The following is a 25824-nucleotide window of genomic DNA, read 5'->3' as shown; positions in this document are numbered from 1 at the left end:
AAGAAAGAGTAATATTGATGGAATTCATGATAAAAACAAGCTTTAGCTAGGCACCCTAAGAGCCCTTTCACACTGGGGCGGGGGGCGGCGTCGGCGGTAAAACGCCGCTATTATTAGCGGCGTTTTACCGTCGTTATGCGGCCGCTAGCGGGGCGGTTTTACCCCCCGCTAGCAGCCGAGAAAGGGTTAAATACCACCGCAAAGCGCCTCTGCAGAGGCTCTTTGCTGGCGGTATAGCCGCGCCGTCCCATTGATTTCAATGGACAGGAGCGGTAAAGGAGCGGTATACACACCGCTCCTTCACCGCTCCGAAGATGCTACTGGCAGGACTTTTTTTACCGTCCTGCCAACGCATCGCTTCAGTGTGAAAGCCCTCGGGGCTTTCACACTGGAATGCAAGCAGCGGCACTTTCGGGTCGGTTTGCAGGCGCTATTATTAGCGCAATAGCGCCTGCAAACCGCCCCAGTGTGAAAGGGCTCTTAGTTGAAGACCCGATGTGGTTCTTGGCTTCCTCCCAATCATCAGGGGTAAGATGCACATGTTTACTAAAAAATAAATAAAGTAACTATTAACAAATAGAACATCCTAATGAAAGGAAATTGTCAGAGACAGCCACTTACTTAAAAATACGTACAGAGTGAAACCTGTAAGTTATGCTCAATTCCAGCAATGGGATTGAATGGTGGTCTGGAACAAACTGTCTCACCCGGGGTTGAGGCAGGGTAATACATATACAGTATCTCACAAAAGTGAGTACACCCCTCACATTTGTGTAAATATTTTATACTATCTTTTCATGTGACAACACTGAAGAAATGACACTTTGCTACAATGTAAAGTAGTGAGTGTACAGATTGTATAACAGTGTAAATTTGCTGTCCGCTCAAAATAACTCAACACACAGCCAATAATGTTTAAACAGCTGGCAAGAAAAATGAGTACATCCCTAAGTGAAAATGTCCAATTTGGGCCCAAAGTGTCAATATTTTGACATTATTTTCCAGCACTGCTCTAACCCTCTTGGGCATGGAGTTCACCAGAGCTTCACAGGTTGCCACTGGAGTCCTCTTCCACTCCTCCGTGACGACATAACCAAGCTGTTGGATGTTAGAGACCTTGCACTCCACCCTCCATTTGAGGATGCCCCACAGATGCTCAATAGGGTTTAGGTCTGGAGCCATGCTTGGCTAGTCCATCACCTTTATCCTCAGCTTCTTTAGCAAGGCAGTGGTCGTCTTGGGGGTGTGTCTGGGGTCGTTATCATGTTGGAATACTGCCCTGCGGCTCAGTCTCCAAAGGGAGGGGATCATGTTCTGCTTCGGTATGTCACAGTACATCTTGGCATTCATAGTTCCTTCAATGAACTGTAGCACCCTAGTGCCGGCAGCAATCATGCAGCCCCAGACTACGACACCACCATTTTATTTTATTTATTTCAGGTACTTATATATAGCGCCGTCAATTTACGCAGCGCTTTACATATACATTATACATTCACATCAGTCCCTACACCCTCAAGGAGCTTACAATCTAAGGTCCCTAACTCACATTCATACATATACATACTAGGGTCAATTTAGACAGGATCCAATTAACCTAATAGCATGTCTTTGGAGTGTGGGAGGAAACCGGAGTACCCAGAGGAAACCCACGCAGACACAGGTAGAACATGCAAACTCCAGGCAGGTAGTGTCGTGGTCAGGATTCGAACCAGTGACCCTTCTTACTGCTAGGCGAGAGTGCTACCACTACACCACTGTGCCGCCCACTACCACTGTGCCGCCCACTACCATGCTTGACTGTAGGCAAGACATACTTATCTTTTTACTCCTTACCTGGTTGCCACACCACACGCTTGACACATCTGAACCAAATAAGTTTATCTTGGTCTCATCAGACCACAGGACATGGTTCCAGTTATTTATGACCTTAGTCTGCTTGTCTTCAGCAAACTGTTTGCGGGCTTTCTTGTGCATCATCATTAGAAGAGGCTTCCTTCTGGGATGACAGCCACGCAGACCAATTTGATGCAGCGTGCGACATATAGTCTGAGCACTGACAGGCTGACCCCCCACCCCTTCAACCTCTGCAGCAATGCTGGCAGCACTCATATGTCTATTTCCCAAAGGCAACCTCTGGATATGACGCTAAGCACGTGCACTCAACTTCTATGATCGACCATGGCGAGGCCTGTTCTGAGTGGAACCTGTTCTGTTAAACTGATGTATGGTCTTGGCTACCTTGCTGCAGCTCAGTTTCAGGGTGTTGACAATTTTCTTATAGCCTAGGCCATCTTTATGTAGAGAAACAATTCCTTTTTTTTCAGATCCTCAGAGAGTTCTTTGCCATGAGGTGCCATGTTGAACTTCCACTGACCAGTATGAGAGTGAGAGTGATAGCACCAAATTTAACACACCTGCTCCCTATTCACACCTGAGACCATGTAATACTAAAGAGTCACATGACATCGAGAAGGGAAAATGGTTAATTGGGCCCAGTTTGGACATTTTCACTTAGGGGTGTACTCACTTTTGTTGCCAGCGGTTTAGACCTTAATGGCTGTGTGTTGAGTTATTTTGAGGGGACAGCAATTTGACATTGTTATATAAGCTGTACACTCACTACTTTACATTGTAGCAAGTGTCATTTCTTCAGTGTTGTCACATGAAAAGGTATAATAAAATATTTACAAAAATGTGAGGGGTGTACTCACTTTTGTAAGATACTGTATAATAGAAGTGTGTGTAAGGTAAGTGAGACAAGGGTGAATGTGTAGCAAATAATGGCTAAAATAAATAAGGTCTAAACACACCCAAAGAGGGTTTGCAAGTATGCAATAAATGCACTAAAAATTATGTTTATATACAATAACTATGTCTGCAATTACCCATATGATAACAAATGCTACTCAGAGTGATCCCTTCCTTGTGAGACAAAGTGGAGGAGTGAACTGCCAGTCGGTCCCAGCTGAAGTACTCCTGGTCCATGGCGGTCCCCGCCAATGTCAGGCATCAGCGCCTAGGCAGTGAATGTGAGGTGAGAGAGCATCTTACCCCTGATCATTGATAGGAAGCCAAGAAACGCGTCGGGTCTTCAACTAAGGGTGCCTAGCTAAAGCTTGTTTTAATCACGAATTCCATCAATATTACTCTTTCTTGCCTGTATCTGTATCATGTTATGTATTTTAATTTTGTAAAATGTTTTGATTTATGTATCTTTTTGTAAGAATTGTATTGATTATTGATTGATTGTATTGATTGTGCCCATCGATTATGCCCATCGATTTATTTGCATTAAATTCATTATAATTACAAACTACATATTAATCTTATATGATTATATCTGTATTATATTTTATTTTATATGCTCTAAAAATCATGGACTACCCTCAGGGGTCAATGACATCAAATCAAATTAAAATTTACTTTAATCATTTATACACATTATTACTACCCATAATGATATGTTTCATCTAAAGTCCCATTTCTATTTCCTATATTTTTTCAAAACAAATGAGAAACAAATGGTCAGAAACTGAAGTCAATGTCTGTGACCAAACTGTAATGCCCGGTACACACGGCCAGACATTGATCGGACATTCCGACAACAAAATCCATGGATTTTTTCCGACGGATGTTGGCTCAAACTTGTCTTGCATACACACGGTCACACAAAGTTGTCTGAAAATCCGATCGTTCTGAACGCAGTGATGGAAAACACGTACGTCGGGACTATAAATGGGGCAGTAGCCAATAGCTTTCGTCTCTTAATTTATTCTGAGCATGCGTGGCACTTTGTGCGTCGGATTTGTGTACACGCGATCGGAATTTCCGACAACGGATTTTGTTGTCGGAAAATTTTATAGCAAGCTCTCAAACTTTGTGTGTTGGAAATTCCTATGGAAAATGTGTGATGGAGCCCACACACGGTCGGAATTTCCGACAACAAGGTCCTATCACACATTTTCCATCGGAAAATCCTATCGTGTGTACAGGGCATAAGAGATTGGCTAAAGGAAATGGGATTTACATACAGAAAAACCAAACGAAAACCATCATTTACACCTAAACAGAAAAAAACAAGGTTACAGTGAGCTAAAGAAAAGCAATCATGGACTGTTGATGATTGGATGAAAGTGATATTCAGTGATGAATCACCAATCTGCATTGGGCAGGGTGATGATGCTGGAATTTTTGTTTGGTGCCGTTCCAATGAGATGTATGAAGACGATTGCCTGAAGAAAACGTGCAAATTTCCACAATCATTGATGACATTGATGATATGGGGTTGCATGTCAGGTAAAGGAATGGGGGAGATGACAGTTATTAAATCTTCAATAAATGCACAAGTTTATATTGAGATTTTGGACACTTTTCTTATTCCATCACTTGAAAGGATATTTGGTGATGATGACGTCATTTTTTCAGGATGTAATCTGATGTAGATGTTTGTTTTAGAACTGCAAAGTTCATAATGATTCCATAATATCTTCCTCAGAATTGAGTGATTCCATATTTTCTGCTTGATCTGCAAAAACAGTTGCAACTGACTACAGTTTTCTTTATTTTTTTATTTTTTGAAGTGTTTCTTAAAGCCAGAAGGTTGGAATGTTAAATGAAAATAGTTTTGAGGCATTTCTGTAATTAGTATTTATTTTACACAATTAAACAATTGAATGAACATTTTCCAAGAGTGGTGATTCCATACTTTTTGCCAGGGTTTGCATATTTAATTTTCACTGGTTTTGATATTTATGGTTATAAGTAGCAGCATTGGCTGTAACTGTTCTTTATTATTTGGAGCGAGGGAGATCACTATTGTATAAGAAGATACAACAGTTATGAGGTATGAATATTTATGTCTCCGTGGCCAACCACTAGGAGGTTTATTGGCAGTAGTACATGCTGGGGAACTATATACAGTGGGGACGGAAAGTATTCAGGCCCCCTTAAATTTTTCACTCTTTGTTATATTGCAGCCATTTGCTAAAATCATTTTTTTTCCTCATCAATGTACACACAGCACCCCATATTGACAGAAAAACACAGAATTGTTGACATTTTTGTAGATTTATTAAAAAAGAAAAACTGAAATATCATATGGTCCTAAGTATTCAGACCCTTTGCTGTGACACTCATATATTTAATTCAGGTGCTGTCCATTTCTTTTGATCACCCTTGAGATGGTTCTACACCTTAATTTGAGTCCAGCTGTGTTTGATTCTACTGATTGGACTTGATTAGGAAAGCCACACACCTGTCTATAAAAGACCTTACAGCTCACAGTGCATGTCAGAGCAAATGAGAATCATGAGGTCAAAGGAACTGCCTGAAGAGCACGGAGACAGAATTGTGGAAAGGCACAGATCTGGCCAAGGTTACAAAAAATTTCTGCTGCACTTAAGGTTCCTAAGAGCACAGTGGCCTCCGTAATCCTTAAATGGAAGATGTTTGGGACAACCAGAACCCTTCCTAGAGCTGGCCGTCTGGCCAAACTGAGCTATCGGGGGAGAAGAGCCTTGGTGAGAGAGGTAAAGAAGAACCCAAAGATCACTGTGCTGAGCTCCAGAGGTGCAGTCGGGAGATGGGAGAAAGTTGTAGAAAGTCAACCATCACTGCAGCCCTCCACCAGTCGGGGCTTTATGGCAGAGTGGCTCAACGGAAGCCTCTCCTCAGTGCAAGACACATGAAAGCCCGCATGGAGTTTGCTAAAAAAGACCTGAAGGACTCCAAGATGGTGAGAAATAAGATTCTCTGATCTGATGATACCAAGATAGAACTTTTTGACCTTAATTCTAAGCGGTATGTGTGGAGAAAACCAGGCTCTGCTCATCACTTGCCCAATACAGTCCCAACAGTGAAGCATGGTGGTGGCAGCATCATGCTGTGGGGGTGTTTTTTAGCTGCAGGGACAGGAGGACTGGTTGCAATCGAGGGAAAGATGAATGTGGCCAAGTACAGGGATATCCTGGACGAAAACCTTCCCCAGAGTGCTCAGGACCTCAGACTGGGCTGAAGGTTTACCTTCCAACAAGACAATGACCCTAAGCACACAGCTAAAATAACAAAGGAGTGGCATCACAACAACTCCGTGACTGTTCTTTTATGGCCCAGCCAGAGCCCTGACTTAAACCCAATTGAGCATCTCTGGAGAGACCTAAAAATGGCTGTCCACCAACGTTTACCATCCAACCTGACAGAACTGGAGAGGATCTGCAAGGAGGAATGGCAGAGGATCCCCAAATCCAGGTGTGAAAAACTTGTTGCATCTTTCCCAAAAAGACTCATGGCTGTATTAGATCAAAAGGGTGCTTCTACTAAATACTGAGCAAGGGGTCTGAATACTTAGGACCATGTGATATTTCAGTTTTTCTTTTTTAATAAATCTGCAAAAATGTCAACAATTCTGTGTTTTTCTGTCATTATGGGGTGCTGTGTGTACATTAATGAGGAAAAATGATGATTTTAGCAAATGGCTGCAATATAACAAAGAGTGAGAAATTTAAGGGGGTCTGAATACTTTCCGTCCCCACTATAAATACTTGGGGAGGATCTTGCAGAAGTATTTTTCAGGAAAGGAGGCTCTGTGTTGTCTGGGGTAAAGCCTAAGAATGGAAGGAAGTCTTTGGCCTGGAAGAGTCTGAGCTACCTATACACTGCCTCTGTTATATATAGAGAGAAACTTTGACTTCCAGTGCAAAATGTGGGACTAACCTGGTACCTAGGGTGCCCACATGTCCCGGATTGCCCGGGATTGTCCCTTAATGCGTATTTTTGTCCTGGGCACCTTCATTCTGGGACTATACAATGTCCCGGAATGAAAAAAAGAACACACCGCCAGTCCGCCACCCTGATAAATAATTTGCCGAACTCTGGTTGCTAGGGCCGCCCCGCCTCGTGTCTAGCAACCAGTGACGTCGGCTGACACATAGGTACCTTACAGCTGAGCAGCGCGTCTCACTCCACCCACCTCCTCTCCTTCTCCGACTCCGCCTCTGGCCACAGCAGAGAGAGAGAAAAAGAGAGCTGCCACACTAGAGCGTCTTCATTTTGTATCTCCTCCTGAGTCTCCTAACAGGATCCAGCCTGTCACTGTGCCCAGTGCCATTACCGACCCCAGGAGCCGCCGCCGCCTACTCCCGCAGCCACTGCCTGCAGCAGCACATTGCCAGCAGCCAGCTGAGTGGCCCAACTTCTCCAGTTCTCCTCCTAAACCTCCTCTGGCCCACGTGGACCGCCTGCGATGCGACCCGACTCCGAGCCGACAGCAAAACTTCCAGGTTTGTGTTTGTTCTATTGTGGCAGCAAATACCATGACCAGACCAGCTCTAAAATGTGATACAGCAACTTGCTGGCAAAATGCAAATATGACCTGTTTCTCTGAGTCTTTACACTTCCCTTCATTCTTTAGTCACTATTAAATTATTAAAATCTGCAGACGCTCCACTTCTGTAATTACATCTGCTACATCCTCTACAATAGATCAAAAAATAACTTTTTTTTTGCACAGTTTCATATAGGATTATACAAAATCACATATTTTTGGAAAAAAAAAAATCGCAATAAGCGAATATTGATTGGTTTGCACAAAAGCTATAGCGTATACAAAATAGGGGATAGATTTATAGCATTTTTTTCCCCAAAAATTGGCAAAAAAAAGGATCAAAAACTAAAAAATATTTTTTTGGGGCAGGGGCGGGCACGGAGGGGGGGGGGGGTGTCCCTGAATGGTAGTTTGGAAATGTGGTCACGTTACTGGTACCATGAGACATCTATAATGCAGTCATTGAAATTAGACTGTACATTTAAAATACAATTGTGAAAAAACACATTCCATTTTTAAATATAAAAAAGGCTTATACAATTGACATATGAGGAGTACAAAACCCCTTTTGTTCTGCTGTTCCCACAAACCTATTAGTACTTCATGTTATGCTAATCGTGATGCAAAGATTGTCGTAGGTGGGACAGCAATTGTTTTCTATGCATTTTAGATCAATTCACTTTCACAGGAGACTATGGATGGAAATTGTCACGTTGCGGCTTTGATCAAACACCCAGGAGGTATTTATGTGAAACACAGAGAACTAAGGCTGGCCATACATGGTTCAGCAGGAACTGGCCGATATTAGAACCGTTATTGGGCAGGCTGAATGTACCAAGTTGATCGATCAACTTGGGAACAACCCGCCTGTCGGATTCTCTTGCGATTATCGCTAGCGGCTGCTAAAGCCGCCAGCAATAATCACTGTCTTCTCCCGGCCAGTGGCGTCTCCAGCTTTCATATTTAGGGGGAGCACGTGGGGGTACAGTGACAAAAGTAGGGGGGCAACTATAAAATGCAGTTTTATATATATATATATCTATATATAGAGAGATATATATATCTATATATATCTCTCTATATATAGATATATATATCCTGGGACCCTTTACTACGATCCCACAATGGGCCCTTTCACATGTTCTGCAGTGAGCTCCCTTCCTACTGTATTGGGGCCACCCAGGGTGGCAGAAAACAAGAGATATATGTCACCAGCATACCAAGAGAATATAAGGATCCAAAGCAATGGGAGAACTATCAGGGTTGCAAAGGTTGTCTTGCCACTGGGCCCTGGTGTTCTGCCACTGTAGGATTCCCCAGCCCCCTCTTGCTGTCCTGCCCCTGCTATTGACAGCGCTGGTCTGGCATCTCTTGGAATTTACAGGCTGGTTCTCCTGTCCTAAAGACATAGTCCAGTAGTACAGTCTGTACATACTGTGGCAATCCAACAGACAAAGAATACAGTGTTAAACACCAAAAAATGTACAAATTAGTGTCTTAGGTCAGTGTACAGAGTACAACCAAAAATTCCTCCCTCCTTCAAGGAAGAATTTCCCCCAGTACAGGTCCCCCCTCCCCAAGCCCAAAACCCTCCCCTCCTCAGCACAGACCACTCTTCCATCCCCTGCTCAAAACAGATCTCCAGCATAGACCAACCCCACAGCACAGATGTTCTTTTCCAACCCCTACTCAGCAGTGGCGTCTCCAGCTTTCAAATTTGGGGGGGCACATAGGGGGAACAGGGACAAAAGTAGAGGGGCAACTATAAAATGCATATATAGATATAGCTATATATATATATATATATATATAAATATATACTGGGGCCCTTTACTACGACCCCACAATGGCCCTTTCACATGTTCTGCAGTGAGCTCCCTTCCTACTGTATTGGGGTCCCCCCCAGGGTGGCAGAAAACAAGATATATATGTCACCAGCATACCAAGAAAATATAAGGATCCAAAGCAGTGGGAGAACTATCAGGGTTGCAAAGGTTGTCTTGCCTCTGGGCCCTGGTGTTCTGCCACTGTGGGGTTCCCCAGCCTCCTCTTGCTGTCCTGCCCCTGCTATTGACTGCTCTGGTCTGGCATCTCTTGGAATTTACAGGCTGGTTCTCCTGTCCTAAGGATGGGAGAAATCAGTCTGTTTTTTCAGTAACTGAGAGTCCTGGTGGAGTCCTTCCTGCAACTCGCTCTTGTCCCTGCCAATGAGGATGCAGGGGAAGGAGCAGATCGGGCGGCCATGGTTGTGTGAGCACTCGCATTATGCAGTGTCAGGGAGGGGGGAGGAATCACCCACAGGAGCTGACTGGGGACTCTCTCCCTCTTAGACATTCATTTTTTGTAAAAAAAAAAAAAAAAATTTTTTTTTTAATGGGGGGGGGGGGGGGGGCGGGCACATGGTGTGGCACAGCATAATGTTGGGGGGGGGGGGTCAGGACCCCCTCTGCCCCCCCCCAGGGACGCCATTGCTACTCAGTACAGACCACCCTCACAGGACATACCATTTCCCAATCCCTTTTTTATTTTTTTTTTATGTACAGATCTCCAAGTATACCAGTATAGACCCTTCCTCCAGTTCAGACTCCTTCTCTTTCCACCAGTACAGACCACTCTCCCCACTAGTGTAGACGCCCTTGTTCCAGTACAAATCCCCTCCCTCCCTAATAGTACATACCCCCTTCTACTACAGGCCTCCTCCCTACCCACTAGTACAGACCCCCTTCCCTCCAGTACAGAATTCCTCATCTTCCTCCAGTACAGACCTGCTCCCTCCAGTAAAATGTCCCCCTTCTGCAAATCCCCTTTCCCTCCCCACCAGTACAGAATCCCTCTCCAGCAGTCCTGAGCTCCCCTCCTCACCAGTACAGATCCCCCATCCAGTACTTATCTCCTCCCCTCCAGTACAGACCTTCTCCCTCCAGTACAGACCCCCCCTCCCCCCTATACACAGTCTCCGGTGAGATGCAGTGCCAGCAGGAAATCCTTTCAGGTTGCCATGAAAATGTGCATATGAATAAGGCAGTAAAGTTTATTCATATGAATATCCTGTGGTGTGGTCATTTATATACCAATTCATTCATCAGGCATTAACTTGCATAATGACCCCTGTCACTATGTACAGGGGCAGGGCCTTTGTGGGAGAGCTCCTGTACACAGGAATAGGGTTAAAAATGCAGGACAGTCCCACACAATCCCGAAATGCTGGGAGGTTTGTATTACACTGCATTGATCTAGTGAATTTTGTTAGTAGTATCTGTGTTCCTTTGTGGTTGTCAAGCTGTTAATCTGGGTACTGAGCTGTATTTGGCTGTTCTTAAAATTGTAATATACATTTGGCAAACCATGCTTGCTCGGTATTTATAAAAATATATACCAAATAAAACCCCACACTTGGTTGTTTTGAAATGGGAAAAGTTTGCTGCACCTTTTAAATGGTTTCATTAATGTAAGTGCATTACCTTTTTATAAATAAAAAGGTAATGCACTTACCCTCTATGTTCTGCCCTCTTGTGAGCCTTGTGTTGGAAGCCATTAATTTGTTTGCGTTGGTTGGTCCTTTGGATGTGTCTCTCAGTGACACCAGCGCTGGGATTCATTGACGGCAGCGGTGGGCCATCCATTAGAGGCGCTACTATGCCTTCCACAGTCCACACACCTCTGTTCCCATTGGCTGGGGAGAAGCTGTGAGCCATTTCCTGAATGGAGATGAGCATGGGTTGAGAACAGCCCAGGATGGGGAAGTGTCTGTGCTGTGTGCTGGCAACACGGAATGGTAACTGAGATCAGCGAGGCAGGAGGAGAGCGCCGTCCTGTAGCCACGATGGGACCGAAGTCACTGGTGACACTGCTCATTTTCTCCTAGTCACCAGCTGGGATTCTCTGTACTCCCCCACCCGGGGATGTCTACTTACCCCACTTCCCTGACAACTGGGGAAAAGACATACACCTCCGGGAGGTGACCTTCCTCCAACACCTACCAACACCTGTGATTTCAGCCCTGTGTAGTGTGGGGGTTGCTAATGTGACTTACATGCATATACAGCTAGACCTATAATAACCTTAATATAGTTTATATGCTGACATGTGAGAGATAAAAGAGTAGTTATTTACTGTGACTTTATATATGGATGTCATATAACAGTTGTATATTGTGTTCACAGAAGCAAACCAGAAAGCATAGAGTTAAGTCTTTGCGACTCTCAGGAGTTTTGGCCAATCACAGCCAATCTCACACTGAGCAAGAGTCTTGGCCAATCACAGCCAGCCTTACACCTAATATTTTGTCTGGAAATTACCCAGCACATTGCTAGATCTCATTATATCAGAGAGAGTGGACCTGAACAGATTGCAGATCCAGCAAGAGTTCAGTTTTATGGAAGCAAGTGGCCAAAATAGGTATTTAATACAGTTATATATGTTACTATTGTTATATAATGTGATTAGAACTATATACTGAACTAGTTATGTGTTCACTTGTAGTTCCACCAGACCAACAAACCAAACCAAACAAACCAATGTTCAAACAAGCGAGCAAACAGCAAATTGCAATATCAAACTAGTAAAACTATTTCTTAAGCCTCAGATAAAACTCTGAGAGAGATCATAAAGTGTCTAAGGAACTTTAAAGTGAAAGTACAGATAATGAAGAGAGAAATACATCCACCATTTTATGTAAAATGACAAGATTGAACAGTTGAATCGCCATTTTGTTATACTTTACTCAACACATGTTTGTACATGCACTGCCTGCTTCTAAATTGTCAGTGTTATACATGAAGAAAAGCTGAAGTTAATAAAGAAGATATCATAGAGGTTTGGTGTGCTCTTTAAACCTACTACTTCCATAGAACGGTGCTAGAGGAATTATAGAGTAAAAGATAGTCTTGTTTGGACTAAAAGGTCAGAGATTAAAATTCTTCTAATGCCACAGCGCATAAGGCACTTCATAGTGCTGCGCCTGCCACATATCTTGGCGTGAGGTGGATATATCTGCACGCACGTTGGAAGTAGTTGGGAGGGGGGGGGCCCAGGTCAACTTTTGCATCGGGGCCCACAAGCTTCAAGCTATGCCTCTGTGTGGGCACGTAGGGGAAAAAAAAACCCTGGCAGATATCATGCCTTTGAAAACGCTTCTGTCTTTTCTGCAGCTTGCCGGGCAATTTCATCTACCAGCGTGGATGCTATTTGGCTACAGCCAATTGCGACATGCAGTCAGGGCTCAGTTTCTTCAGCTGCCCCTCCTCTAGGCCAACCAAATTGAAAAATGACTTGCTCAGGGTGACATTGATAAACACCTTTCCACACTATATGGGGCGCTCCTCAATACTGACTACCCTAAGCTGGAGCGAGTGTGGGACATGTGGAGAGATGACATTCCCTCCTTGGATAGGGAGAGCTGGGATGATTGCTTAGAGGGTGGCCCTAAGCTGTTTATCTCTTCCAGGGATAAATTGATTCAAGTCAAGTTTCTGCATAGAGTGTACTACACCCCTGTGAGACTCTATAAGATGTATCCGATGCGCGATCCGCAATGTCCTCAGTGTCGGGCTCATCTTGGGTCCTATTTGCACATGTTTTGGGCTTGCCCGAATATTGTGAAATTCTAGTTGGAAGTATTTGAAGTTATTAATCCTAGGCTGCAGTTGACACTTTTGGCTTCCCCGGAGTAGGCAATCTTGGGGATTCATGAGGATGAGCAACGGCTCTATCATACCAAATTGTTAACCTCCTATACTACGCAAGAAAATAAATCCTTCTTAAGTGGACCTCCTCCACTCCTGGGAAGCAATAGTAAATGCTACTTTATCCATGTGTAGACTTATGTACAAGTATCATTCTGGGTTGTTCCTGGAAGCATGAAAAAGTTTGGCCTTCTTGGACCTCAAGTTGAACGCTGTTGACTACCTCTGTCTTTCTCATTGTTGCTAGACAAATAGACTGACGGTTTACCTGCTATCATTCTGTCTCATGTACATGTGCCGGATTTTATGTTTTATTTGTTGCATTATTGTTTCTGTTCATGTAAGAGGTATAGACATCATGGCTTTGTGCGGTTGAGTTTTGTAGCCTTGTATTCAACTGCTACTTAGATATGGCATTGGACATTGTGTTTATGTGACTAACTATGCTGTATTGTTTCTTTTTGTTCAATAAAGCACTCCTAATTTATAAAAAGTAATAAGCTTGAATATTCAGGGTGAATAGAAATAATTTCCACCGTTCCGGACAAGCCAAGCTGAAATCTCTTTTCCTCCACAGCAAAGAAAATGAGAGAGCCCCAGGTGCTGGCAATTGCTGGTACAGGTGTGATCGTGTAGAAAGATCTGGAGGGCCGCACACTGGAGTAGGCAGATAAAATCTTCTTTATTCAAATCATGGAATAATAAAATACATGACACCGCTGGAGTGGTACAGCTCTAGCCGCTAACGAGTTTCACGCTTGTACAGAGCGCTTACTCATACTACACGACCACAGTTGAATATTCAGGGTGTTTGCTCAATTTTATGTTGGTTTAGTATTTAACCACTTCAGCCCCGAAAGGTTTACCCCCCCCCCCCTTCATGATTAGGCCATTGCAAACTGACAATTGCTCGGTCATCCGACATTATACCCAAATAAAATTGATGTCCTTTTTTTCCCCACAAATAGAGCTTACCTTTTGCAGTATTTGATCACCTCTGTGGTTTTTATTTTTTGCGCTAAAAAACAAAAAATAAAAAACAATATTTTTTACTTTATGCTATAAAACATGTAAAAAATCGAATTTCTTCCTCAATTTGGGCCAATATGCATTCTGCTACATATTTTTGGTAAAAAAAAATCCCAATAAGCATATATTGATTGGTTTGCACAAAAGTTATAGCATCTACAAACTGTGGGATAGATTTATAGAATTTTTATTTTTTAAATTTTTTTTTACTAGTAATGGTGGTGATCAGTGATTTTTACTGGGACTACGACATTGAGGCGGACAAATTTGACACTAATGCCGCGTACACACGAGCGGACTTTACGGCAGACTTGGTCCAGCGTACTGGATTTCGTCGGACAATTCGATCGTGTGTGGGCTCCGGCGGACTTTGTTTGCTCAAAAGTTGGACGGACTTAGATTTGAAACATGTTTTAAATCAATCCGTCGAAATCGAGTCCGGTCGAAAAGTCTGCTCGTCTGTATGCTAGTTCGACGGACAAAAAGCCACGCTAGGGCAGCTATTGGCTACTGGCTATGAACTTCCTTGTTTTAGTCCGGTCGTACGTCATCACGTACGAATTCGACGGACATTGGTGGATTGTGTGTAGGCAAGTCCGTTCATTCAGAAAGTCAGTCGAAAAGTCCGCCGGGCAAAGTCTGCCGTAAAGTCCGCTCGTGTGTACGCGGCATAAGTGACACTTTTTGGGGACCAGTGAAACTAATGCAGTGATCAGTGCTAAAGAAAGTGCACTTTCATTGCACTAATGACACTGGCAGGTAAGGGGTTAACGTCAGGGCAATCAAAGGGTTAAATGTTCTTCTAGGGAGTGCTTTCTAATGCCCCGTACACACGGTCGGACTTTGTTCGGACATTCCGACAACAAAATCCATGGATTTTTTCCGACGGATGTTGGCTCAAACTTATCTTGCATACACACGGTCACACAAAGTTGTCGGAAAATCCGATCGTTCTAAACGCGGTGACGTAAAACACGTACGTCGGGACTATAAACGGAGTAGTGGCCAATAGCTTTCATCTTTTTATTTATTCTGAGCATGCGTGGCACTTTGTCCGTCGGATTTGTGTACACACGATCGGAATTTCCGAGAACAGATTTTGTTGTCGGAAAATTTTATATCCTGCTCTCAAACTTTGTGTGTCGGAAAATCCGATGGAAAATGTGTGATGGAGCCTACACACGGTCAGAATTTCCGACAACAAGGTCCTATCACACATTTTTCTTCGGAAAATCTGACCGTGTGTACGGGGCATAACTGTGTGGGGGATGCTTTGATTGGAGAAAGACAGAGATCTGTGTTCCAGCTTAGCTGGAACACAAAATCTCCATCTCCCCCTCTCACACAACGGCCGTCTGTCTTGTTTACATAGGCAGACCGCTGTTCTGCCTCTCCTGAGAACGATCGACGTGTCCAATTACAGACTTCTTAGACACACCATGCATTGCTTACAACTGTCCCTGATTTTGCGGGACTGTCCCTGATTTGGAACAAAGTCCCTCTTTCCTTCTCATTTGTCCCTCACTTTGGTCTGATCTATATAGTTGAATATAAAACGCACTATTTATCTGCACTATTTTTCTTTCAAAAAGCGTTTCACAGCATTAATTTCTAAATTGATGAATTTCTAAATTTCAGTATAAAGGAAATGTAGTGGTAAAAAAAAAGCACTTCTGGGCTTAACCAATATTTTTATTTATATAAGTCTCCTTTAAGGGGTGTGGCAGGGTGTGTGTCCTATGCCTACATACATTTGCTAGTAGGTGTCCCTTGTTCCCATCTCAAAAAGTTGGGAGGTATGCACCATGTTTATATACATAGGAAATCCAAGCAATCATTTATATTGGTTCTGGTATTTCTTAATTACAGTGTATGTTTATAGAGGCGTGCACGTGCGCCATCAGACCCAGTGCACTAAATCACATACAGGTATGTGATTTTGAGCAGGAGGGCTGCCCTGCCGCAGTATATATGCGTGGGGCGGTCCATAACAGGTTACCTTTGCTTTGTATTAAAGTGGACTTTGCTTTGCTATTCAGTAGTCACCCCCATATAAAGACATTACACAAAAAAAAAAAAAAAATTACCATATAATAATTACAATACAATAATACAATAATTACAATTATTATATTTATCCTTTATTATAAAAATGAAGTGGATTACAGCTTTATTAGTTACTCTCCATTCTATATAAGCTGCAATTACTGTTACGTTGATTATGTTAACATTTATTTCTTAGAAAAACCCATGTTTTTTTTGTTTTTTTTTTACACAAAAATGTAAACCCAGTATAGTTTCCCTTTTGACTGCAGGCACAAAAGAAAGGATTTGCTCCTTTATATATCAGCTGTCTGCATACAGCGATTGCTGGTTAATTCCATTTTGTGTCCCTGCATTATGGTTTACCTCGAATCATACAGCCCTGTACAAGCTTAGAAAGCTCTGCTGTTGTATTTTTGTTGCAGCCTCTGGCTTGTTCCTTTCCACGGCAATTTATGTCTAATCAGGTTGTCTTGTGCTAAATCCATGTCTGCTCTTTCATGATAATTGCTGACACCAATTGAACCCCACTATTAGAATGGATGCAGGCAGTAGCTGCATAGAGAATTTAGCAGGCCACCGTCTCTCGTAATGCTGCTCATTATCCTACCGGCATCATCTGTATCCGGTCAAAGTGGTCATTTATTAAAAAATCAGTACGAGTTTTTATTTAGTTAGACGGTACATCCGCACACTTGTTTAATGAGTGACCTCACAAGTAGACGGGTGACCCCATGTGTATGCAGATTGAGAATAAACGAAAAACACTTTGGTACATTGAAACATCGCGGCTGTGCATGACTCAGGATATTTATTATAGAAGCTTGAGTCATTAACCTGGCAGGCAGAGAGTCATTACCTGCCAGTCTGAAAGTTTGAGCTAGACATTATTGTTCTCTTTTTTTTTTTTGTTTTTGAACACGGAAGTACACTCTTATGCCCCGTACACACGGTCGGACATTGATCGGACATTCCGACAACAAAATCCTAGGATTTTTTTAGACGGAAGTTGGCTCAAACTTGTCTTGCATACACAAGGTCACACAAAGTTGTCGGAAAATCCGATCGTTCTGAACGCGGTGATGTAAAACACGTACGTCGGGACTATAAACGGGGCAGTAGCCAATAGCTTTCATCTCTTTATTTATTCTGAGCATGCGTGGCACTTTGTGCATCGGATTTGTGTACACACGATCGGAAATTCTGACAACGGATTTTGTTGTCGGAAAATTTTATAGCAAGCTCTCAAACTTTGTGTGTCGGAAAATCCGATGGAAAATGTGTGATGGAGCCTACACATGGTCGGAATTTCCGACAGCAAGGTCCTACCACATATTTTCCGTCGAAAAATCCGACCGTGTATACGGGGCATTAGAGGTCTTTATTAGTGTAGGTGACAGACTTCTTAGACACACCATGTTTATATACATAGGAAAGGCAAGCAATCCTTTATATTGGTTCTGGTATTTCCTAATTATGTATGACATACATAGATTAAGATTATGGTGTTTTCTCATTCTATTCCGACTTTGGACTGTTGTAAGATTTTCATTTTGGTCTGATTTTTATGTTTTACACAGTCTAAAATGATTGAGGAACCTTATTTTTATATTTTATTTATTTATTATGGGTATTTTATATTGTGCTGACAATTTACGTAGGGCTTTACATATACAGTATATTGTACATTCAAATCAGTCCCTGCCCTCAAGGAGCTTACAATCTAAGGTCCCTATTTCACATGCATACATACACATACTAGGGCCAATTTTGGCAGGCAACAATTAACCTACCAGCATGTCTATGGAGTACATTTTTCAGAAACAAATTGCCTATATCTACCAAAAGTCATTCATATTTAGACCTGTATCAAATTGTAACAACTGATGAATGAAAGTTGGAATTTGTTCAGATATTATAGGCAGTAGCAGCTTGTGCTCCATTTTTTGGGGGTTGGGCGGCAAACAATGCTCTGCGCCCTGAGCCCACCCTTTTTTGAAGCCAATTAGGGCCTCAGGCCCTAATCATGTGCTTCTAAAAAAAAAACCCATTGGAATCCATGCGTCCGGCACCCGTGCATGTAGATTAGGGGCTGGGCGCATGGATTAGGGGGGCGGTGCCCTTTAATGGAGCGCCTTACACTGATTATAGGGTATCTGTGATACCTCTGTGCTTAATCTGAAATAAATAAATGTAACAAAATAAAAAAAATAAAAAAATATAGGAATTAAGTCCAAGCAGCTAACAAAAAAAACAATCTATGTGTCCTCTTTTTCCTGATGTGTTTCAGTGTTTCAACACCAGAAGTGAGAAAAGTGAATATCTCTTTCACGTCAAGGGCAAATGGCAACTCACCAAACCAACCTACCTCAGGAAATCAGAGGTCAATAGGCACATATGTAAGAATATTCCAAATAGCTGTAATGCTGCTCAAGGAGTGAGATTCTATTAAAATATGAAGTTGTCATCCATTGGACTTCCAATGGTCCGCCCACCGCTGCAAAAATTAAAAGTCAGCAGCTGCATATACTGCAGCTGCTGACTTTTAATAATCGGACACTTACCTGTCCTGGAGTCCAGTGATGTTGGCACTGCAGACGATGTTTCCATCAGCTGTTGGGTGCATGCCGCCTCCATTGCCAGTAAGGGAGCCCGGCAGTGTAGCCTTACGGCTTCACGGCGGGAACCCTACTGCGCATGTGCGAGGCTCCGCTCCTCTCTCCTACTGGCCCGGCGATGGGGGGAGTAGGAGGGAAGAGGAGGGAAGAGGAGGGAGCCCCAGCCATGACGTCAATATCCGCTTCTGAGGCTCCTGGAACTGGGGAAAGCTTACCTGTGAAAGACAGGTATGCTGTCCCCCATCCCCCCCGAAAGGTGCCAAATGTGGCACCGGAGGGGGGGGGGGAGTAGAATGAGCGGAAGTTCCACTTTTGGGTGGAACTCCGCTTTAACATCCAATTTATTAACACTTTTTAAATTCTGACTTGACATAAAATGTGAACACAGGGATATAGACACAGTTCCTTTTTAAGACACATTGATAGGAAACGAACTGATGCCATATTCCAACTGCATTTTTTTTCTTTTATCCACAAATTAATTTTCTCTTTGTTAAAGTGGAAGTTCGCCCTAAAACTAAAATCTCTAAATCTACTTTCATCCACAATCTAAGACTCATCGTAAATCATAAATCGCTATATATGCCTGTTCTCAAGAGTGAAAATATGAAATGAGAAACAGCGCCAAATTAAAATACAAACAATATTGTGATAAAGTAAAATTAAAACAGTATTGTGATGCCGCGCAAAAAAATTAGGAAAAACTAATAAAGCATAAAGTGATGAAAGATTGTAATATATATATATATATATATATATATATATATATATATAACATTTGTAGCAGCAAATATACCACGGTGTTGGAGATATAATATACACAGGAGAATTGAATTAATATATAGTTTTATTCATATTTATATTTATGTTGGACTGGTTTGACACTACATTTATGGTATATTTGCTGCTACAAATGTTACACTCACCTAGGTTTAGGTGATTTTGATATATATATGTGTTTTGCGCCCAATCTTTCATCACTTTATGCCTGTTCTCAAGCTTATCCGGTCCGGTCTCCAGAGGCGGAAGCTATGTGAAGGAGACCTCTGGCTGGGAATTGCCTTGGAAGTGACATCACCCATAGCGTTACTATGGGGCTTCCATTGTCGGCTACCTCTTCTGCACCCGCCTACACAGAGAAGCCGCCGCTGACAGCCCAGCGTGGGACCAGACCAAAACGGCTTCAGAAAAGGTATGTATAGCAATTTATTCTTTATAGGGCTAGATAGGTTAGTCTTAGATTGTGGATGCAAGTAGATTTAAAGATTTTAGTTCTAGTCTGAACTTCTACTTTAAATTAAGAATACCATATCAATGGGTCCCGACACACAGACTGTCAGTACTCGGTGAGCCCCCTGCAGCTTTTTTAAACCTTTTTTTTTAGACTAGCTAAAAAAGGACTGTTTGTGGAGGGGGTTTGGTAAGTGGGGGTTCATTTCGAGTGATTGTATGCTTTGCCCATGGAAGGCAAAGCAACAGGTCCACATTAAGGCTGGCGCCAACAGCTGAACATGCTCACTGTTCGACCACCAGGATTAAAGTGAGATAACCCTGTGTAAGCTCCAAGTCATGGCTTTGCTCATGACAGCCCTGGCTGCCTGAGTGGCCAGTCACCAATTGGGTTTAGCAGAGTGATTTTAGTCAGTCTACTCTTTTCTTTATTTAGCAAATGTGGGGTGTTTTTGGTATAATAAGGATAGTTTGATTTATTCCATTTAGTGTTCTTTGAATATGTGTTGGGTATTTTTTTTACCTTTTTGTGTATTTGATTCATATTTGTGTACTGTCACTTTTTTTACTGTACTTTTCCACCTTTTTTTCTTTGAAGAAAAATGTAAATGAATGAGACTAATAAAGGGACTTAAAGGATACAGAAAGTGGGACTTTTAAAGTGCCAATAGAAAAAACAATATATTTCAAAATATATATATAATTTTTATATGATAGACAATGTATTTAAAAAGAATACATTTAATATTCAGTTATAAATTTCATACACTAATACAGCCACTTTTACTCAACATGTTTCGCTCTGCAAGAGTTTCGTCAGGAGATTTATAGTGCTGCATGAAGTTTAATACTGTAAAGAGAGTACATAATATTACCAATCATGGATAACATTAAAACATCATTACAAATCAATTCAATAATAATAATCAATTTTACATTTCAAAATATCATCAAATTATTATCACACCGAGAAAAAAACCTATCTATTAATCTAAAATCAATTCTTGTAATGAATGAACCAATCTTCCAAGATATAGGTCAAGACACTATGTTGCAACCATAGGGAGAGAAGACTTCCTTTATGTTGTATAAAAAATTTGTTTGAAATAACTTGAATTAAATAGGGTTAATTTCCCAATATCCAATATCAGGCTGCTTATCCAATACACTTTTTGAGGAACTACCTTATTTTTAGGGATAGATAGAAATATGACCAATAGATTTCCTCATTTCTTTATGAAGAGGTCAACAAAATGGAAAATTGTGAGAGCCAATCAGCAGTTGGATTCACCTGATTCTCAGGGGACAATCCTCAGAATGAGGAAAAGATATCCAGCAGCGGGATTTCCCGCTATTGCATACATTTATGAGCTTAAAAAACAATGCTCCAGTAAAAAATCCTACAAAGGAAAAACAAAAAAGGAGAATTTGTTTAAACTAAATAGAATAAATAAAAGGTCATCTAATACTTAGTGCAGGCTTGCCGCCAATTCGCCATAAAAGATGGGCCTGGCGAACAATCTGTCCCATGCAGAAGCTGCTAATAGCCTGCTGGTAACGGCATTACCAGCCCCATTTAAATGGTAATGGCGGTTCACCAGCACATGCATAATCCAAATATATTCAATTGTTATTGTTCATAATAACTACAAGTCCTAAACAGGAAGCAAGGTAATGCCAATAAGGAGGGAAAGAAGAAGTTGACAACCTCTCTCTCACAGATCCTCCATCAGGATTGGATGGCTGAATGCCATCAATTTCAGCTCTCCCCATTCCATGGGCATCCGACATCAGCGGGGCGCGGACGTGTAAAGCGCGTCACTGCAAAGGCAGCACGGTGGACGTGGCTTTATACATACAACGCGATGACGCACATCGCCATTTTGGAAAGTCTTCTGCCCTTATGACGCTTAGGGGACGGACAGAAATATTTCAGGTCTGCTTCCCAGCACCACAGGACTGGAGGGGAAAAAAACAACGACATGGAAAGCTCATGCAGACCGCTCATCCCTCATAGATCTCGATCTTTTAAATGTTATTTCAGGGTAACTTTTGAGATGTTTAGATATAATCTCATCAGCCATTAGAAGATACCAATATGTTTTCATTATTTCTCTAATTTGTTTGTGTTGGCCTGTGAAGCGGGTAATTAGCCTTACCCACACCTCGGTTTCTTTGATTTTTTGCCATGAATTAAATGTGCCCTATTTTAATTTTTAGCTTGGTTATAGGCCTTTTTGAGGCATTTTTTATTGTACCCTCTTTCTAGAAGGTGCATTTGAAGTGCCTTGGCCTCCTTTTCAAAATCTAAATCCCTGCTGCAGTTTCTCCTTATCCTCTGATATTGACTATAGGTGATGCTCATCACCAATGGAGTAGGGTGAGAGCTGTCTGCATGCAGGATGGAATTTCCAGCAGAAGACTTACGGAATAGTGTGGTATTAGTAATGTCACTAATAAAGGGACTTTTTGGTACAAGAACAGGTTTAGGATAGAGGAAAGGGCTTCCCCAACCTCCAGGAGTCATTTAAAGTCCAGTGCCCCATTTAAAACTACAAAAAAACACCTATTCTTCTCCTTCCCCTTCCATCACAATGCATTTTGCCAAATATTCAAATTCTTCCTAAGTATTCAGATTTTCACTGAAATTTCATGGTATTGGAATTTCCTACTCCCTTACTCCCTAATCATCAGGCAACAGCACAAAGGAGGAATGCAGTGAGTTACATGCTACACCATATCTCAATGTTATGGGTATTTCCCTTTATTCCCAATACCCAAATGCTGCAACTGGCAGTGAAGAGAAGGAGAGTATGTTCTATTGGTGGGGCAACCAGGAAAGTGAACGTATTGTTTTTTTCCCTAAATAGTTTTTAAAACACTAACTCACATTATTCACATTAAGCTGATCTCTATTACATGTATAGATATGAACATTGAAGATACTATAGGGATGATTTACTAAAACTGTGCAAAATCTGGTGCAGCTCTGTATGGTAGTCAGTCAGCTTCTAAGTTCAGCTTTTCAGCTAAGCTTTGGCAAAAAAAAAAAACTGGAAGCTGATTGGTTTCTATGCAGAACTGCACCAGGTTTTGCACTCTCCAGTTTTAGTAACTCAACCCCTATACATTTCCTTTATTTATGGACACTTTCAATAAATGTAATATATTTATGATAACAGGCTATCATTACAATTTTTCAAATATATGTGGCTTAGGCATATTTAAGGATACCTAACCTAGCAATCTTGTCTATGCAGCGGGTCTGCTAACCAAACAAATTACAATACAGAATTATCTGGAATATTGGTCTATCCAAAGTTTTCTCAATTTGTTTTTCTTTACTAGATCATAAATGACCTGTTGGGCTAAATCTGAAATGCCAAGAGCTATATATCTTCAATGGCAGGCTTTCAAACGTATTTATAGAAGGAAGTTTAGGATTAGTCCTAATAATCTCTTATTGATTTCAAAGGTGGTTGAGACAAAATAACACTTAGCACCATTAGTAAGTTTGTGTTTATGCTTAATGTTGGTCTAGAAACCCAATACTTTTCCATGATTGCTACTGCAGGACCCTGAAAGTGGCTCTTAGTTCTAATCAGAAGCTGTGGTCAACAGACCATTTCCTGCTTGGAATCCTTGATTGCCAATGGCTCGGAGGCTAGGTGCCATAAACATTGACATCGCAGGAGAACCTTTAAAAGGTTCTCATTCATAGAAGTGGAACCAGTGCCACCAAATTATGCATCATAATAAGTGCAATAGTATACTGTATAGCATATGATACATAACATCTGAAATTGTTGTTTTTGGTTCCACTTATACTGTGGGAGGGTTAGTTTTATTTCCACTGCTCAAACAGAACACTAAAGGTAAAAGTCCCAAACAAGGATAAAGCTGTACCACAATTCAATGTACTGTATACTGTATATGATTGTATTGTAGTCATAAAGGCCCTTTGGAAAAACAAAACATGACTAACTACACGCAAAAAACACACCCCCACCCATAAAAATATTTAAAATATTTATATATATATATATATATATAGATAGATAGATAGATAGATAGATAGATAGATAGATAGATAGATAGATAGATAGATAGATAGATAGATATCTATATAGATATCTCTCTCTCTCTCTCTCTCTATAGATATAGATATATCTCTCTCTCTCTCTCTCTCTCTCTCTCTCTCTCTCTATATATAGATAGATATAGATATATAGATATATAGATATATATATACACACAGTGGGGACGGAAAGTATTCAGACCCCCTTACATTTTTCACTCTTTGTTATATTGCAGCCATTTGCTAAAATCATTTAAGTTCATTTTTTTCCTCATTAATGTACACACAGCACCCCATATTGACAGAAAAACACAGAATTGTTGACATTTTTGCAGATTTATTAAAAAAGAAAAACTGAACTACCACATGGTCCTAAGTATTCAGACCCTTTGCTCAGTATTTAGTAGAAGCACCCTTTTGATCTAATACAGCCATGACTCTTTTTGGGAAAGATGCAACAAGTTTTTCACACCTGGATTTGGGGATCCTCTGCCATTCCTCCTTGCAGATCATCTCCAGTTCTGTCAGGTTGGATGGTAAACTTTGGTGGACAGCCATTTTTAGGTCTCTCCAGAGATGCTCAATTGAGTCAGGGCTCTGGCTGGGCCATTCAAGAACAGTCAAGGAGTTGTTGTGAAGCCACTCCTTTGTTATTTTAGCTGTGTGCTTAGGGTCATTGTCTTGTTGGAAGGTAAACCTTCGGCCCAGTCTGAGGTCCTGAGCACTCTGGAGAAGGTTTTCGTCCAGGATATCACTGTACTTGGCCACATTCATCTTTCCTTTGATTGCAACCAGTCCTGTCCCTGCAGCTGAAAAACACCCCCACAGCATGATGCTGCCACCAGCATGCTTCACTGTTGGGATTGTATTGGACTGGTGAAGAGCAGTGCCTGGTTTTCTCCACACATGCCACTTAGAATTAAGGCCAAAAAGCTCTATCTTGGTCTCATCAGACCAGAGAATCTTATTTCTCACCATCTTCAGGTGTTTTTTTTAGCAAACTCCATGCGGGCTTTCATGTGTCTTGCACTGAGGAGAGGTTTCCGTCGGGCCACTCTGCCATAAAGCCCCGACTGGTGGAGGGCTGCAGTGATGGTTGACTTTCTACAACTTTCTCCCATCTCCCGACTGCATCTCTGGAGCTCAGCCACAGTGATCTTTGGGTTCTTCTTTACCTCTCTCACCAAGGCTCTTCTCCCCCGTTAGCTCAGTTTGGCCAGACGGCTAGCTCTGGAAGGGTTCTGGTCATCCCAAACGTCTTCCATTTAAGGATTATGGAGGCCCCTATGCTCTTGGGAACCTTAAGTGCAGCAGAATTTTTTTTGCAACCTTGGCCAGATCTGTGCCTTGCCACAATTCTGTCTCTGAGCTCTTTAGGCAGTTCCTTTGCCCTCATGATTCTCATTTGCTCTGACATGCACTGTGAGCTGTAAGGTCTTATATAGACAGGTGTGTGGCTTTCTTAATCAAGTCCAATCAGTATAATCAAACACAGCTGGGCTCAAATGAAGGTGTAGAACCATCTCGAGGATGATCAGAAGAAATGGACAGCACCTGAGTTAAATATATGAGTGTCATAGCAAAGGGTCTGAATACTTAGGACCATGTGATATATCAGTTTTTCTTTTTTAATAAATCTGCAAAAATGTCAACAATTCTGTGTTTTCTGTCAATATGGGGTGCTGTGTGTATATTAATGAGGAAAAAAATGAACTTAAATGGTTTTAGCAAATGGCTGCAATATAACAAAGAGTGAAAAATTGAAGGGGGTCTGAATACTTTCCGCCCCCACTGTATATACAAAATAATGCATTCATC

This window comes from Aquarana catesbeiana, linkage group LG01, assembly GCF_042186555.1.
Source record: "Aquarana catesbeiana isolate 2022-GZ linkage group LG01, ASM4218655v1, whole genome shotgun sequence".
Classification (NCBI taxonomy): Eukaryota; Metazoa; Chordata; class Amphibia; order Anura; family Ranidae; genus Aquarana; species Aquarana catesbeiana.
Note: the sequence above shows the minus strand (reverse complement) of the source record.